At 42.8% G+C, this 14,623-nt stretch overlaps 1 long non-coding RNA gene across 1 annotated transcript; it reads left to right on the top strand.

The window, feature by feature from the left end:
* Positions 1–7,177: 7,177 nt before the first annotated feature.
* LOC119336063 lies at positions 7,178–9,787 on the top strand. Its single transcript, XR_005162188.1, has 3 exons — positions 7,178–8,096; positions 8,426–8,686; positions 9,614–9,787. It is a non-coding gene; the product is annotated as an uncharacterized LOC119336063 (long non-coding RNA).
* Positions 9,788–14,623: the final 4,836 nt, after the last annotated feature.

Genomic DNA, 14,623 nt, shown 5'->3' with positions numbered 1-14,623 from the left:
GCTAGTAAGTTAATATTCTGTACTTCTTGTTTTATACGAAGATTTCGCTTCCTCGCAGGGCTAATTGTTGTTCATTGTAATTATTTTATTGGACTTTTTTTAATAAGTTGTTGTGTTAAATTAGTTGTCAAAAGTTGATGCTATATTCAGAAAGATAATATTGAAATCAAACAACTTGTGATGCTATTGGAAAACTTTCCCCTCGGGTATGTTAGCCTGGTGGTGAATTAGACTATATTTTATTAAAATGTTTATGAAAAGTATGTAAATACAATAACATCTATGCAAATTTCAATAATTTGACTTGTGAGATACATTTCAATAATTTGACTTATGAGACAAAAAACATAGCAGTTTCTTCTAAGAACTGAAAGCATGATCCTAAGCTTTAAGCGAGTTACCACATATACTTTGAACTCCACATGCAACATCGCAAACGGGGGTAAATGTGCTAGTGGTCTATTTTTTTTAAGTAATTCTTGTTAAATTGTCATGTTAGTATTCGAGGTATTAACCATTTTCATTCAAATAAGGCTTCAGAATAGAATTGTAATGGGGAAAACAAATTAAGGCCGTGTTCTCAGTGACATTAATACCCTGAAATTTGAGAACCGTGAAGCAATTTAATGGGCTTACACAATTACTATTCATCTACCATTCTGAAATGCTTATATTTTGCTTTTATCAGAACCTGTTTACCACACGTATAGTTGAACATTTTAATCAAAATAAGTACATAATAATCAAGTTTTTGTCATTTAAACACAAAAAAGGACAAAAAACTATAGTTGGCAGATCTGCAAAATAAATAGTGCTAGCATAGTTAACTCTCCCCTAATGCTAATTTATCTTTGTCGGTGTAGTGCAGAAATGCAAGAATTATCTGGACCAGATGGATGTGAAGATATTTCTTTCCATTGAACATGAGAATTTGTGAAGTACGTAATTAAGAATATATCAGCCATTTATATGGCCTGTTACAATGAAATGGTTATCAGTGATCAATCAGTGCAGAGGCCAGGGGTACAACATCTTGTTTTTAAGAAACAGTCTGATTAATCTAACATTAACTCTGAGATTAATCACTTAACATGTAATTTACTTTTCATCCTTTTGACTTTAGTAAAGGAAGAGTGTAAAAAGGACTTAAAAGTAGTGTTCCTAATAAAAAGGACTGAAAGTTCTCAAAGAAAGCAGCGCCAGTATTTGCTCCTAAAACCTAGGAAAATCTCGTTGAGGCTGATCTTGGTCTAATATTCTAATTAAAACCTTTTCTATTAGATGAACTCAGGAAGAGTAAGAGGGAGGTTAACAATGTAAAGTAGTAAGAGACAACTACCCTTAGCTTACCACGGAGTATGCAGATTAGCAGCGATTCTTTCCACCATTCAGCCATAGCCAGCGACGACAATTGTGGTTTAATTCTCGGAACAAACAAAGACTTGTTGGCGCCACTGTTATAAGAGCCTGGATGTGAAGTCCTCCAAGATGTTGATGTTAAGCATGGAGAGAGTCACCTCTACAGCCGTGATGCTGGCATTTTCACCAGCCTTGCTTATATGAAGGGATACATCAAGGGATGATCAAACACGCGTATAGTATGTAGTAGCATATCCACGTAGGCCGGCCTTGCCGAGGGGCAGAAAGAGGGTCATGTGAGATGGTGTGGAGGAGAGAAGCTGTTGAGATGGTGTGGAGGAGAGCGGTGACGGCGGCGAAGGATTGCGAGAGAAAATGTCAAATCTTCTGTCGTATGTGCTTCCAGCCGGCGACTCCATCTTGCTTCCGCACAAATTGATCCAGCAGCCTGCCTCTCTCTTATATACGTGTATGTTAAATCAACTCGGAGATCAATCAACCTGCTTCAAATTAGTCTGTACGTGCAAGTGTATTTTCTTGGCTAAAACGACTGGCTGACGAATAAATTTTTTTTAGGAGTTTTACTCCAGCTTTTAAAAGAGGTGAAAGATTTAGCCTGGAAGAATTTTTTTTGGAGTTTTGCCCTCCCTCAAAGAGAAACATGAGAGATTAGCGTAGTCATTAAAGAGAGAATATACGTGACAAATTTAGGAACGGAATCAGGACGCACTTGATGGATCATTATTTTGACAGTTGATTAGTCTGTACGTGCATGTCTGTTTTCTTAGCCGAAAAGTGGCCGATGAATTAATGTTTTTTTTTTCTAGTTTTTCTCTAGATTTTAAAACAGGCGTGAGAGATTGAGCAAAGAGAAAAATGCCTAGCTTTTAAAATAGGCATAAGAGATTGAGCCAGAAGGAAAAAAAATATGTTGTTAGTCTGTAGGAAAAAAAAGTAAAAATAGATCTACACTGTTAGGAAAAGAGAAATATGTTTTTAGTCTGTAGGGAAAAAAATAGTAAAAACATATCTACACCGTTATAATTCGGTCCCACCAGATAAACGGCTCGTAATTTCTAACACTACAAGGATTCCGGACTATTGCAACAAAATTTATTGCTACAACTATACTTCGTTGCAATAAAATGCTATATTACCACAAAATTCCAGTTCGTGGTAATAGGATCTACATATTGCAACAATTTCGTTCCATCGCGCTAGATACTCATTTTTGTTGCAATAGAAGCCACATATTGCCACAAGCTGCATCAGGCGTTGCAATATGGTGGTGATATTGCGACAGTTGCGACCTGTTGCGTGAAATGGTCATTTTGTTGCAATAAAGACTAGGTATTGCGACAATGTAAATCTTTGTGGTAATATTTAGACATATATTGCAACAATTTTGACATGTGGCGCTAGCCATAGATACTGTTGCAAAATATATGGCTTCTTATTGCAACAGAACATGTATTGGTTGTAATAGGGCAACTTTTTGCCTCACCTTTGTTGTGTTGCAATAACTATTATATATTGTGACAACTTGTGCATGTATGGTAATACGTACAACATATTGCAACAATCCTCTAGTGTTGCGAAAAAAGGAGCAGTATATTGCAACAATATTCTCTACAGTGCCCCTGATTTTTTCATTTATTTTATTATACTATTTCTCGGGATCTGACTAAAGGGGCTTACTAGTTCATAGATGTGTGAACACATTTGGTACCACAAATTGCACCTAAGTTGTATTTTAGTCACATATCTTGCAAAGTGGACATCGGTGGTACCACAGCTTGGAGGAACGCTTGCTTACACGCGTGCGAAACGTTACACACTCGCGGACGCCCTTCACTTTAGGGTTTCTTGCACTGCCAGGGTCTCCTCCACTCGCCCTACTGACCTCCTAGCAAGGTCCTCCTCAGCACCGGAAAGGCGGCAAGCTCACTGCCCTTCTCACCAAGGTGAGTCGTGAGCACTGGGCAGCAAATCCTCACATTCTCTTCCTTCCTAAATTTTCTGTATCTCTCTTGATGTGATTGTATGTATTTATGTGTTGTTAATAAAAATGTATAGCATCCAAGATTCTCTCACCCAAGGTACAACACGCTTCTCTATATAGTTTAGTTGTCTGATTTGTATTGTTAGACAGGCTGGTTGTTCTATCTGTCCCCTGATATTTCCAGCAAGAATTCAGCAGCAGATGAACAACACTATATCAAGATATATATGTCTAAATATAATGACTAATGTTTCTTTAAAAAACAATAAGTATTGTCAAATATCCCTAACATGAAGTTCTTTCCAGTAGATCATCTTTTAAATGTATTGTTCTTTTTTTTAAAGAACTACTCGAGAATGAGGGAATAAACCGGCTAACAAGCTTTCATAAATAAAAACCCGGCTATATTCCAACTACCAATATACCCACCCTGTAATCTCATTTTAATTTTAATTAGATCTAAGAGCTAACCACCATTCCTTTGATTATAGGGGTGTTTGGTTTAGAAGTCCTAGGACTTTTTCTAGTCCCAGGGACTAATAAAAAAAAAACTCTCCAGTAGAGTCTTTTTCTAGTCCTTGTAGAAAAAGTCCCTCCCGTTTGGTTCCTAGGGACTTTTTCTAGTCTCTGGGACTAAAAAGTCCCTGAACCAAACACCCCCTATGCATGCTCTCGGGAATCTCTTTTTAATTAGAAGGCGTGGTGTACATAGACTCCCTTCCTTATCTTGAAGGCTTTCCCTCTATTTATTTCCTGTCGCAAGGATTGAATTTCTTTCTTTCCTTATTTCTTCAGAAATCCCTTTTAATTAGAAAAGGCATGATCTCCTTTTCTTTCTTAATTTTCTTCATGTTGAGATTTATATAGAAGGCGTGGACAGAGCGCTCTTGCCTTATATTCCTGTCACAAGGATTCAATTTATTTCCTTCTTTGGTCTTTACATGTATGTTCAAATCCCCTCTTATTTTCCTTCCGTACTCAATATCATTTCGTTCCTTATTTTCTTTGCATGTCGATTGAAATCCTCTCATCTCTTTGCCACATCTGAGCGGGCCCCTGTGTAAGTGAGCGTGGGCCCAGACCGAGGCCATGGCATCTTGCCCTAGAGTGTGGGCCCAAAAAAATAACACCAAAATAAATTGCTCGTCTGGTGGTTCGAAACCCAGACGAACTATTTGTAGACCGAAACAGCTAGCCATCACGCTAATGTTCACTTCATATTCACGTAATTCATCTAGAAATACATATATAACAATTTGTCTATCGCTTGTCTCTAGCACCAAGCAGATTTAAGAAGGAAAGTTTTTTGCTTTGTGTAATTGACGGAAGGAGGTAGCCACTCGGCACCATTTTTTTTTGTAAAAGTTGCAGTAACTATTAATACATAATTATTATGTATTTCAAATGTCAAATCTGTTTCATTATTGTGTACCTTGAAGAGGTAAACATAATTTCCCCCCCTAAAATTTACGTGCACTTAAACAGTTCAACATGTGTATTAGAAATTATTATGCATATTCTCTATTTTGTTTTTTTGCATAGTAATACGTGTCTCATTCATATCATAAAGAACAAAGTACAAGTCATGTAAAGACCGACATGACAAAACTGAAAAGATAGCAGAACATCTCTGAGCTTGACACCAACGCCCGCCACCTGCTTCCGACACCACCTCTGCAGGCACCGAAGAAAAGAATGACGAATCACCACCTCATCCGAGCTCGACGCGGGTCCATCGCTGATATGTAGCTTTACGGACCTCCAAGGGGGTTGACCAAGAGTGAAACCCTTGTCGTTGAACGAATCAGACTGGGGCAACACCACGGACACACCATCGAACTCCAAATCTGGCACCCCACCACAACTAAGATGTCGAAGGAGGAAACCATACCTGCCATGCACGAACCACGAGCCCAACACATGTTCCGTCTTCCAGATGTCGTCGATGCAGACCACAATCTGCATCCGCTCCTGGACTACCTCCCAAGCTCCGCTCCAACTATGGAGCAAACGCCGTTGCAACGGCAAAGCCCGAGGACATAGGTCCACCACGAGGATGCCACCGCCGCCATGCCATCCTTGCTTGAACATACTGGTTTCCAAATCAATCCCCAACCATAGGACTGCTGGCCTCGTTAGGAAAGGATCCGAAGAATATTTATTCAGCGTCGTCATCATCACCGCCGAAGTAAAGACGATGAACAACCTAAAAACCTAGACTACAAGGGAGTAAAAACGATCCACACGCTTGAATCCGGCGACCCCCCTCAGCACCGATGACCGAGGTCGCCGACGGAGGGGAGCCGCTGGAGAACGACGTTGGAAGATCGGCCTCTCCTGGCGGCGGCTAGGATTGCAGCCGCCAGGGACGAGAGGAAAAAAGGCCAACCATGCGGATCACCACTAGGGCCGGCACCACCACGGTAGGGGCACGCACACCTAGAGCCCCACCCCAATCCCGGTGTACCAGGGGGACATAACCCAGTGACTCCTGACGGCCGTTGCGGAGAACCATCTCAGATGATGCCAAGTCCATCGTTTGAGGCACTGATCCGCCTCCGGCATCAGGAAGTCCCACCCACCACAACCACGTACCTCTACCTACGCCAAAACGTGAGGAAGTCTCCCCAACCAACCGCAAAACACCCACCTTGGCTTGAGCGAAGGGAACCCAGACAAACCGCCCGAGGAGCAGCCAATCCCGCCCAAGAGGACGAAGTCAAGCTCCTGCCACGACGACAAGCCTGCACCGGTGGCCTCCTACGAGCATATGCACCCGGAAGAAGCGGACACCGCCAAATTGGATGAGGGCCACTCATGTCAGCCAGCAACTTCGGCTACCGAGCAGCCACTCCTGCGTCTCGACCCCCGTCGGCTCCTCAGACCATCCTTCAATATACTTTATGCAACCTTATTTGAGATACATGTAGTTCCAATTAAAATTAGTTTCAATATAAATGCCAAATTGGGAGATGTAACATCGTGGGAGATGAATCATCATAGGCCGCTGGGAGCTATATAAAACACCACGGGGGATGAGTCCATTCGTGAAGAATGTATAGTCCAACTTCCATGAAATATTCTGAAAATTTATGTCAAACTTATGCACCCATAATATGATTTAATGCGAATTTACATAATTATGGTCCACTTGTAGATATATTGTCACCCCCCTATAGGTTGGAAATGCAAGTTTGAATTCTTCATCACAATCATTTGTAATTTTCATCCATTTTAGGATATGATCTAAAACTAAACATATGCACTTAAATATACATTTTGTTGAAAGTTATAGAACTTTTTTGAGATGCATGTAGTTCAAATTGGAATCAGTTTCAACAAACACACAGAAACTTATTTAAACTATAGAAAATGTTAGTATATCATTTAGAAAATTGTTGAAACACCTAAAAACATATATTTAATATATCACATGTAAAACTATATTTTGTTATATAAGATATTGTTGTGCAAGTTATTTTTTGACTGGATTTTGCATGCTATTATTATTATTATTATTATTATTATTATTATTATTATTTTTGTTGTTGTTGTTATTATTATTATTATTATTATTATTATTATTATTATTATTACTATTATTTAACAAAGATGACTTAACAAATTTTATGGAAACCCCATTATGGCTCCCAGCCAAGGAGCAATCCTGCGTGAGGCAAACCATGCGTTTTGATTGGTCGAATCAGCTCGCCCATGGATCGTGCCCCCAACCGTTTGATTTCCAAGATCCAACGGATGGCACACAATCCCTAATTCTCTATCCCTCTCTTCTTTCTCCCATGTCACCCGCAGCCGCCGGCTTCTCTTCGACCCAGCTCCTCCTCCCCATGCCTTCCTTCCTCCCGTCTTGTTCTCCAATCGTCGACTTCCCTATCCAGACGAGGCGCTCGGAGGTAGTACCGGGGCAAGCACCACCGGTGCGATGTCCAGGCCGGCCCACACCGTCTGGCTGTTCCGTGCAAGACTAGATCTGACGATCTAGCTGCCGGATCCACCGCAGCAGCAACGCCGGCTGCTATCTCCTCTCCGACCCCGACCACCACACCACCTCAACTCCAGTGCGCCACCCTCTACTCTATCCATCCTTTCTGTCCACGGCCAGAACCAGCAATCTTGCTGCCAGATTGGTGGTGGCGGTTCCTCATGGTGGCGTCGGCGGCCCTCCACAATGTCGCCTGCTGTCTCGCTTCAGCCTCCTCCGACGACGCGCTCGGGGCTGGGTCCAGGGCTGGCCCTTGGCCATGGCGTGCAGCCGCCTAGGGCCCAGGCGAAACAGGGGCCCATACTGTATGTATATACGTATGAGTAGAAGAAAAAGTAAACTGATGAAATAGTAGCGGTAGGCTCAACCTATTACGGTGTGAGGAACCAGTCACGTATGAAAGTGAGAACAGCTGAATAGCCAGCCTAATTGTTAGGTACTCTATTCAATAAAGTTATTTCCGAGATAGCACTTATGTCTCTTGTTCATCACCCAGTTTTCTCGTCTCCTTTCTTTGCTAATTAATTGAACCAATTTCCCAAGAGGCTGGGCGCCCAAACCGATGCTAATTGAATAAAAATTTATATGTATCACTACTACGTTAACCTCTTCATTATACAAGCAGGACCCCAGCCTTTTGTTCTTCCATCTTAAAAGTATACTGAGGAGACTAATGAAGTGGCACATTCGGCGATTGGCCGGTGAGGCGTTGACAACAGCCCACATCCACAGGTTAGTTGTTTCTCCTCTGGATTGCCCATCTTTCCTTGTTGATTGCGAATTTTGTGAAAGATTACTTTGCATGAAATTGTTGCATAAGTGGTTGCCGCATATTAATGGTGATCAAGTATCATCAAATCAGCACATGATGATTAGATACTGCTTTGTTATTATGTTATGGGATTTCAATGTAGCTACTTGCATAGAAGGCATCTGTGCTTTTGTCCAAAACTGCTATCTGTAGGTACATTGTAAAATATGGTGAGGATTGTTATTTTTGACATTATCATATTATCATGAAAAACAAGTCATATCTACACTTTGTTGAACTGTGCTGGCAGCGTGTAGCGGTGCTTGCGAAGACCCGCGTGTTCGTCAGGCCCACTAAACCTAACTTGCACTAGGGCCTCCGAAATGTTAGGGCCGGCCTGGCTGGGTCTAGTAGGGCACCCCACGGTCAGCGCACTCATCGTCAGCATCGACCTCACGCCTGTCTTCCCCATCCATAGCGCACGTCTCCTCAAGGAGGACAACACCGACACCGCATGTGGTGACCGCAGGCACGACAACAGATGTCCACTTCTACTTCATCTCTGGCTCCGGTAAGTCCTTGGTCTTCCATCGCCCCCCCCCCCTCGTGCTCTGGTTTATCTTGTTCTAGGTAGAATGTAATAGGAATCATATGTTAACTTGAGTTAGCTCATAGGCTGCTCTCCGATCACATTCTGTACTATGGTTGCTTCCTCTTGTTCATGGTATGCTAATGTTTAAAACTGTACCTATTTAGGTTCAGTGGTTTTATACTCAATACTCATGCTACTGCACTATTTGCCTAGGATATTACCTAGAATTTCGGCATGGTACTGTGGTAACTTGCAGGTTATTGGTTTTTTTTTTACTTCTCCATGGCTTGTAGATACGACTTAAGTAGAATCGTAGAACTGGATAAGAACCGAAATTACCATGCTAGACGTGAGTTGTGTTTTGCCACAGTAAAGTGTTTATACTGCTAGTTCTGTGTGGTAGTTTCAAATAGTTTATATTGAGTTTATCTGTATTGCCTATTTGTTCGTAGTGATCTACGTCACTTACATTTCCTCTAAATGCTGGAAATTGTGAATGTTTGTTAGGAGTGTTAAATACTAATGAATTGATTTAGTTGAGAGTAAGTGTAGTCATATTTGTGAATGTGCCTTCTGTGAGGTTTGTGAATTTGAAAAAAAAGAACTACTTTTATTCTGCTGTGTGATCTTCCTACATAACATCAAATAGAAAATAGATAGTGCATTAGAAGTGTATATCTTTGAATATAAAATAGGCCTTTTGACAATTGTAAACTCTTTTTACTTGTTTCAAAAATACAAAAATAGGCCTTCCAACAATTGTTTCAGTGAGAAGTGTGATGCACATTCTTGAGTCACAATTGTTTCCTTTCCTCCATAATATGTATTGTACTGTGCATATAATGATCATTTCCTATTTCCTTATTCTAGACCAGCTAGAAACTCATTGGTGTACTATTTTAACAGCTGCTTAGGATTATTTCCTGCCTTTACCAGAGCGAGAATGGCATCATCGACTTCTACCTCCTCCATCTCAAGGACAAATCTCATGCAACCCATGGTGCTGCATTTGAAGCGATCATTTGTAATTTGGTAGTGACTTATGTGTATAATGTATGAGTTGGATTATTTTTCATTGTAAATGATGGAAATGTGTCTTTAGTGATGTACCTCTGATGATTGTTGTAATTAAATGAAACAATTTAATCGAAATTCGTGGGCTTGGCAGAATTATGTGTCTTGTTGATGGAAAATATTTGGGTTGTGGAAACTTATTTGTATTAGCAAATATGCCCGTGCGTTCCAGTTTTTGTTTCACGATGCGATAACTGTTTGGCGCCACCAAAGTAAGTTTTGTTGAAATAGAGTATCGCCACGGAAAGTTTAAATTGTTGCAATAGTTTCTCGCTACAAAGATTTTACCTGTTGTGATACCTATTTATCACCACCAAAACAAGTATGTTGCAATTTCCTGTTACGACGACTAGAATATTTGTTGCCATAAGTTAATGCCACAAGTGCAGTGGGTTGTGGCAACATGCCTAATGCCACGAAAACAAGGATTGTTGCCATAGTTTATTGCCATAAGTGTAGTGGGTCGTGGAAAAATGCCTAATGCCACAAAAATAAGGATTGTTGCTATAGTTTATTGCCACAATTCACTATTGCCACGGAAGAGTAATGCGCCACAAAACGGCCTACGTTGGCATAGGTTGTTGCCACAAATGTCTATTGCTACGAGATATCAGTCGCCACAATTCCTTACATGTTGCATTAAAGTTATCTCCACAAATCAAATTGTGGCATCAGGTGAGTGTTGCCACGGAAAAACATGTGGCAACTTCCCACATGGATGTTGCAATAGCACGCTTTATTGCCACAATTGCTTTTCCGTGGTAATAACCTATTACCATGTGTCCGGTCGCAACGGCTGCCAACGAATGTCATTTCGTGGCAATAGGTACTTATCGCCACGAAACATCATGTATTGTAACAAACGATTTTGTTGCAATAGACCCGAATCCTTGTAGTGTAATTAACGTGGTAATTTCTTGGGAGTCGCAAATTAGTATAGGTATAGATAGATAGACTAGTTTAATTTTAGTAAGTGCTTAGCTGAATTGGTTGAATTAGGGTACTTATATAGTTATGCTTCTTAACCAAATGAAATGTTTGGATTATATGATTTTCAATTAATGTTTCAACTATGAACATAGAAAATGTCTGACGACGAAAAGGTATTCGGTATGTGTGAATACTGCGAAGACGAGCGCGGCATGTGCGACATGCCTCACCTAGTTGGTGGTAGGCGCTTCAGGATCAAGATGGATGACATGTTCGAAGTACACTAGTAGAAAACAGGGCTTTGGTTCGGGCCTGGCCAGCCCATTAGTCCTGGTTCTCCACGAACCGGGACCCATGGGGGGCATTAGACCCGGTTCATGAGCCCAGGGGGCCGGCCGGGGCTTCGTGGGCATTGGTCCAGGTTCGTCTGGATCCATTTGTCCCGGTTCTAGGCACGAACCGGGACCAATGGGCCAAGGTCCTGGCCCACATCCATTGGTACCGGTTCCTGCCTTAAACCGGTATAGAAGGGGGGGCTTTAGTCCCGGTTTATGCCACGAACCGGGACAAATAGTTTGCCTATATATACGCATCACCGCGGTAGAGCACTCTGTTCATTCTGGCCGACGAGGGGAGGTCATTTGGGTGCTCTATCTCACCTCCTATGCACATGAGGTGTTCGATGAAATGCCCGAGCCACACTAGTTGAGCTTTCTCCTCTCGAAGCTCGTCCTCGGAGCTCCTTTTTCCCGAGATTTGTCTAGATTTAGCGGTCCGTCACGCCCTGTCCCCGTTTTCACCGCCGTTGATCGCCCGCGCCGATCTCGTCGCCGGCACCACCGTGGTGAGCCTCTTGTTCTTATCTTCTTTCTGATTTTCTTACTTTAGGTAGATACTTGTCTGATTTTCTTACTTTAGATAGATATTTGTCTGATTATCTTACTTTTGACACACATAATTATATATAATGCACGCAGATGAATCGGCAATGGATGTATGGTGACAGACACACCTCCGAGTACATTAAGGGCGTGCATAATTTTCTCGAAGTGGCTGAGGCAAACAAGCAGAATGGTTTTATGTGTTGTCCATGCCCTAAATTTGGGAATACAAATTCTTACTCTGAACGGAAAATCCTTCACACCCACCTGCTTTACAAGGGTTTCATGCCACACTATAATATTTGGACAAGGCACGGAGAAATAGGGGTTATGATGGAAGACGACGAAGAAGAAGAGGACAATGACAACTATGTGCCCCTGAATACGGTGATTGTGCAACGGGGGGATCTGCTGAAGATCAAGAGGAACCAGACGATGTGCCCGATGATGCTGCAACGGGGCAAACTACGGAAGATCAAGAGGAACCAGACGATGTGCCCGATGATGATGATCTCCGCCGGGTCATTGTCGATGCAAAGACGCAATGCGAAAGTCAAAAGGAGAAGCTGAAGTTCGATCGCATGTTAGACAATCACAAAAAAGGGTTGTACCCCAATTGCGAAGATGGCAACATAAAGCTGGATACCGTACTGGAATTACTGCAGTGGAAGGCAGAGAATGCTGTGCCTGACAAAGGATATGAGAAGCTACTGAAAATATTGAAGAAGAAGCTTCCAAAGGATAACGAATTGCCCGACAGTACGTACGCAACAAAGAAGGTCGTATGCCCTCTAGGATTGGAGGTGCAGAAGATACATGCATTCCCTAATGACTGCATCCTCTATCGTGGTACGCACAAGGATTTGAACGCATGCCCTGTATGGGGTGCATTGTAGTATAAGATCAGACGAGATGACCCTGGTGATGTTGACGGTGAGCCCCGCAGGAAGAGAGTTCCTGTGAAGGTGATGTGGTATGCTCCTATAATACCACGGTTGAAATGATTATTCAGAAACAAAGACCATGCCAAGTTGATGCGATGGCAATGTGAGGGCCGTAAGAAAGACGGGAAGTTGAGAGCACCCGCTGACGGGTCGCAGTGGAGAAAAATCGAGAGAGAGTACTGGGCTGAGTTTGCACGTGACCCAAGGAACGTATGGTTTGGTTTAAGCGCGGATGGCATTAATCCTTTCGAGGAGCAGAGCAGTAATCACAGCACCTGGCCCGTGACTCTATGTATGTATAACCTTCCTCCTTGGATGTGCATGAAGCGGAAGTTCATTATGATGCTAGTTCTCATCCAAGGCCCAAAGCAACCCGGCAACGACATTGATGTGTACCTAAGGCCATTAGTTGAAGAACTTTTACAGCTGTGGAATGGAAACGGTGTACGTGCGTGGGATGAGCACAGACATGAGGAATTTAACCTGCACGCATTTTTGTTTGTAAGCATCAACGATTGGCTCGCCCTCAGTAACCTTTCAGGACAGACAAACAAGGGATACCACGCATGCACGCACTGTTTAGCTGACACCCAAAGTATATACCTGGACAAATGCAGGAAGAATGTGTACCTGGGCCATCGTCGATTTCTTCTGACCAACCATCAATGTTGAAAGAAAGGCAAGCATTTCAAAGGCGAGGCAGATCACCGGAAGAAGCCCGCCATGTATACCGGTGATCACGTACTTGCTATGGTCAATGATTTACACGTAATCTTTGGAAAGGGTCCCGGTGGACTAGCTGTTCCGAGTGACGCTAGGGGACACGCACCCATGCGGAAGCAGAAATCTATTTTTTGTGACCTACCCTACTGGAAAGACCTAGAGGTCCGCTCTTTGATCGACATGATGCACGTGATGAAAAACCTTTCCGTGAACCTGCTAGGCTTCTTGGGCGTGTATGGTAAAACAAAAGATATAGCTGAGACACGGGAGGACCTGCAACGTTTGCACGAAAAAGACGGCATGCCTCCAAAGTAGTAGGAAGGTCCTGCCAACTACGCTCTTACCAAAGAAGAGAAGTGTCACGCCCAATATGCGACCCTATCCAAAAGGAACTCGAAGGTCCCACCAAGGATAGACCCGCATATTGAAACGCTTTTGCAAGGTGGATATCATTACATCAACATTACATAATAGATGGGGATACATACAAGAGGCATACAATGCCACACGAATACAACATCACCATACATAAGAGCATCATCCGACTACGGATGAAACACAAACAGAAACTCAAACGACATCCACCCTGCTAGCCCAGGCTACCGACCTGGAACCTATCCCTGATCGAAGAAGAAGCAGAAGAAGAACTCAACGCAAGCAAGCATCGCTCTCGCGTCATGTTCATCGCACAACCTGTACCTGCAACTATTGTTGTAGTAATTTGTGAGCCACGAGGACTCAGCAATCCCATTACCATGGCTACCAAGACTAGCAAAGCTTAAAGGGAAAGGAAGGGGTAAAGTGGTGAGGCTGCAGCAGCGACTAAGCATATATGGTGGCTAACATACGCAAATAAGAGCGAGAAGAGAGCAAGCAGAACGGTCGTCAACTAGTAATGATCAAGAAGTGATCCTGAACTCCTACTTACGTCAAACATAACCCAGAAACCGTGTTCACTTCCCGGACTCCGCCGAGAAGAGACCATCATGGCTACACACTCGGTTGATGCGTTTTAATTCGGATCTGGTGTCAAGTTATCTACAACCGGACATTAACAAATTCCCATCTGCCTATAACCGTAGGCATGGCTTTCGAAAGATTATACCCTGCAGGGGTGTCCCAACTTAGCCCATGACAAGCTCCCGCGATCAACAAAGGAATAGACCTTCTCCCAGGAAGACCCGATCAGACTCAGAATCCCGGTTTACAAGACATTTCGACAATGGTAAAAGAAGACCAGCAAAGCCTCCCGCTATGCCGACAAATCCCGATAGGAGCTGCACATATCTCGTTCTCAGGGCAAACCGGATGAGCAAGACGTCGGGTTGGCATAGACCCTGGTTGCCCAGGGGGCGCCGGACATC

The sequence above is a fragment of the Triticum dicoccoides genome, chromosome 7B (assembly GCF_002162155.2).
Source record: "Triticum dicoccoides isolate Atlit2015 ecotype Zavitan chromosome 7B, WEW_v2.0, whole genome shotgun sequence".
Taxonomy (NCBI): domain Eukaryota; kingdom Viridiplantae; phylum Streptophyta; class Magnoliopsida; order Poales; family Poaceae; genus Triticum; species Triticum dicoccoides.
This window is presented reverse-complemented; position numbering and strand designations above follow the sequence as displayed.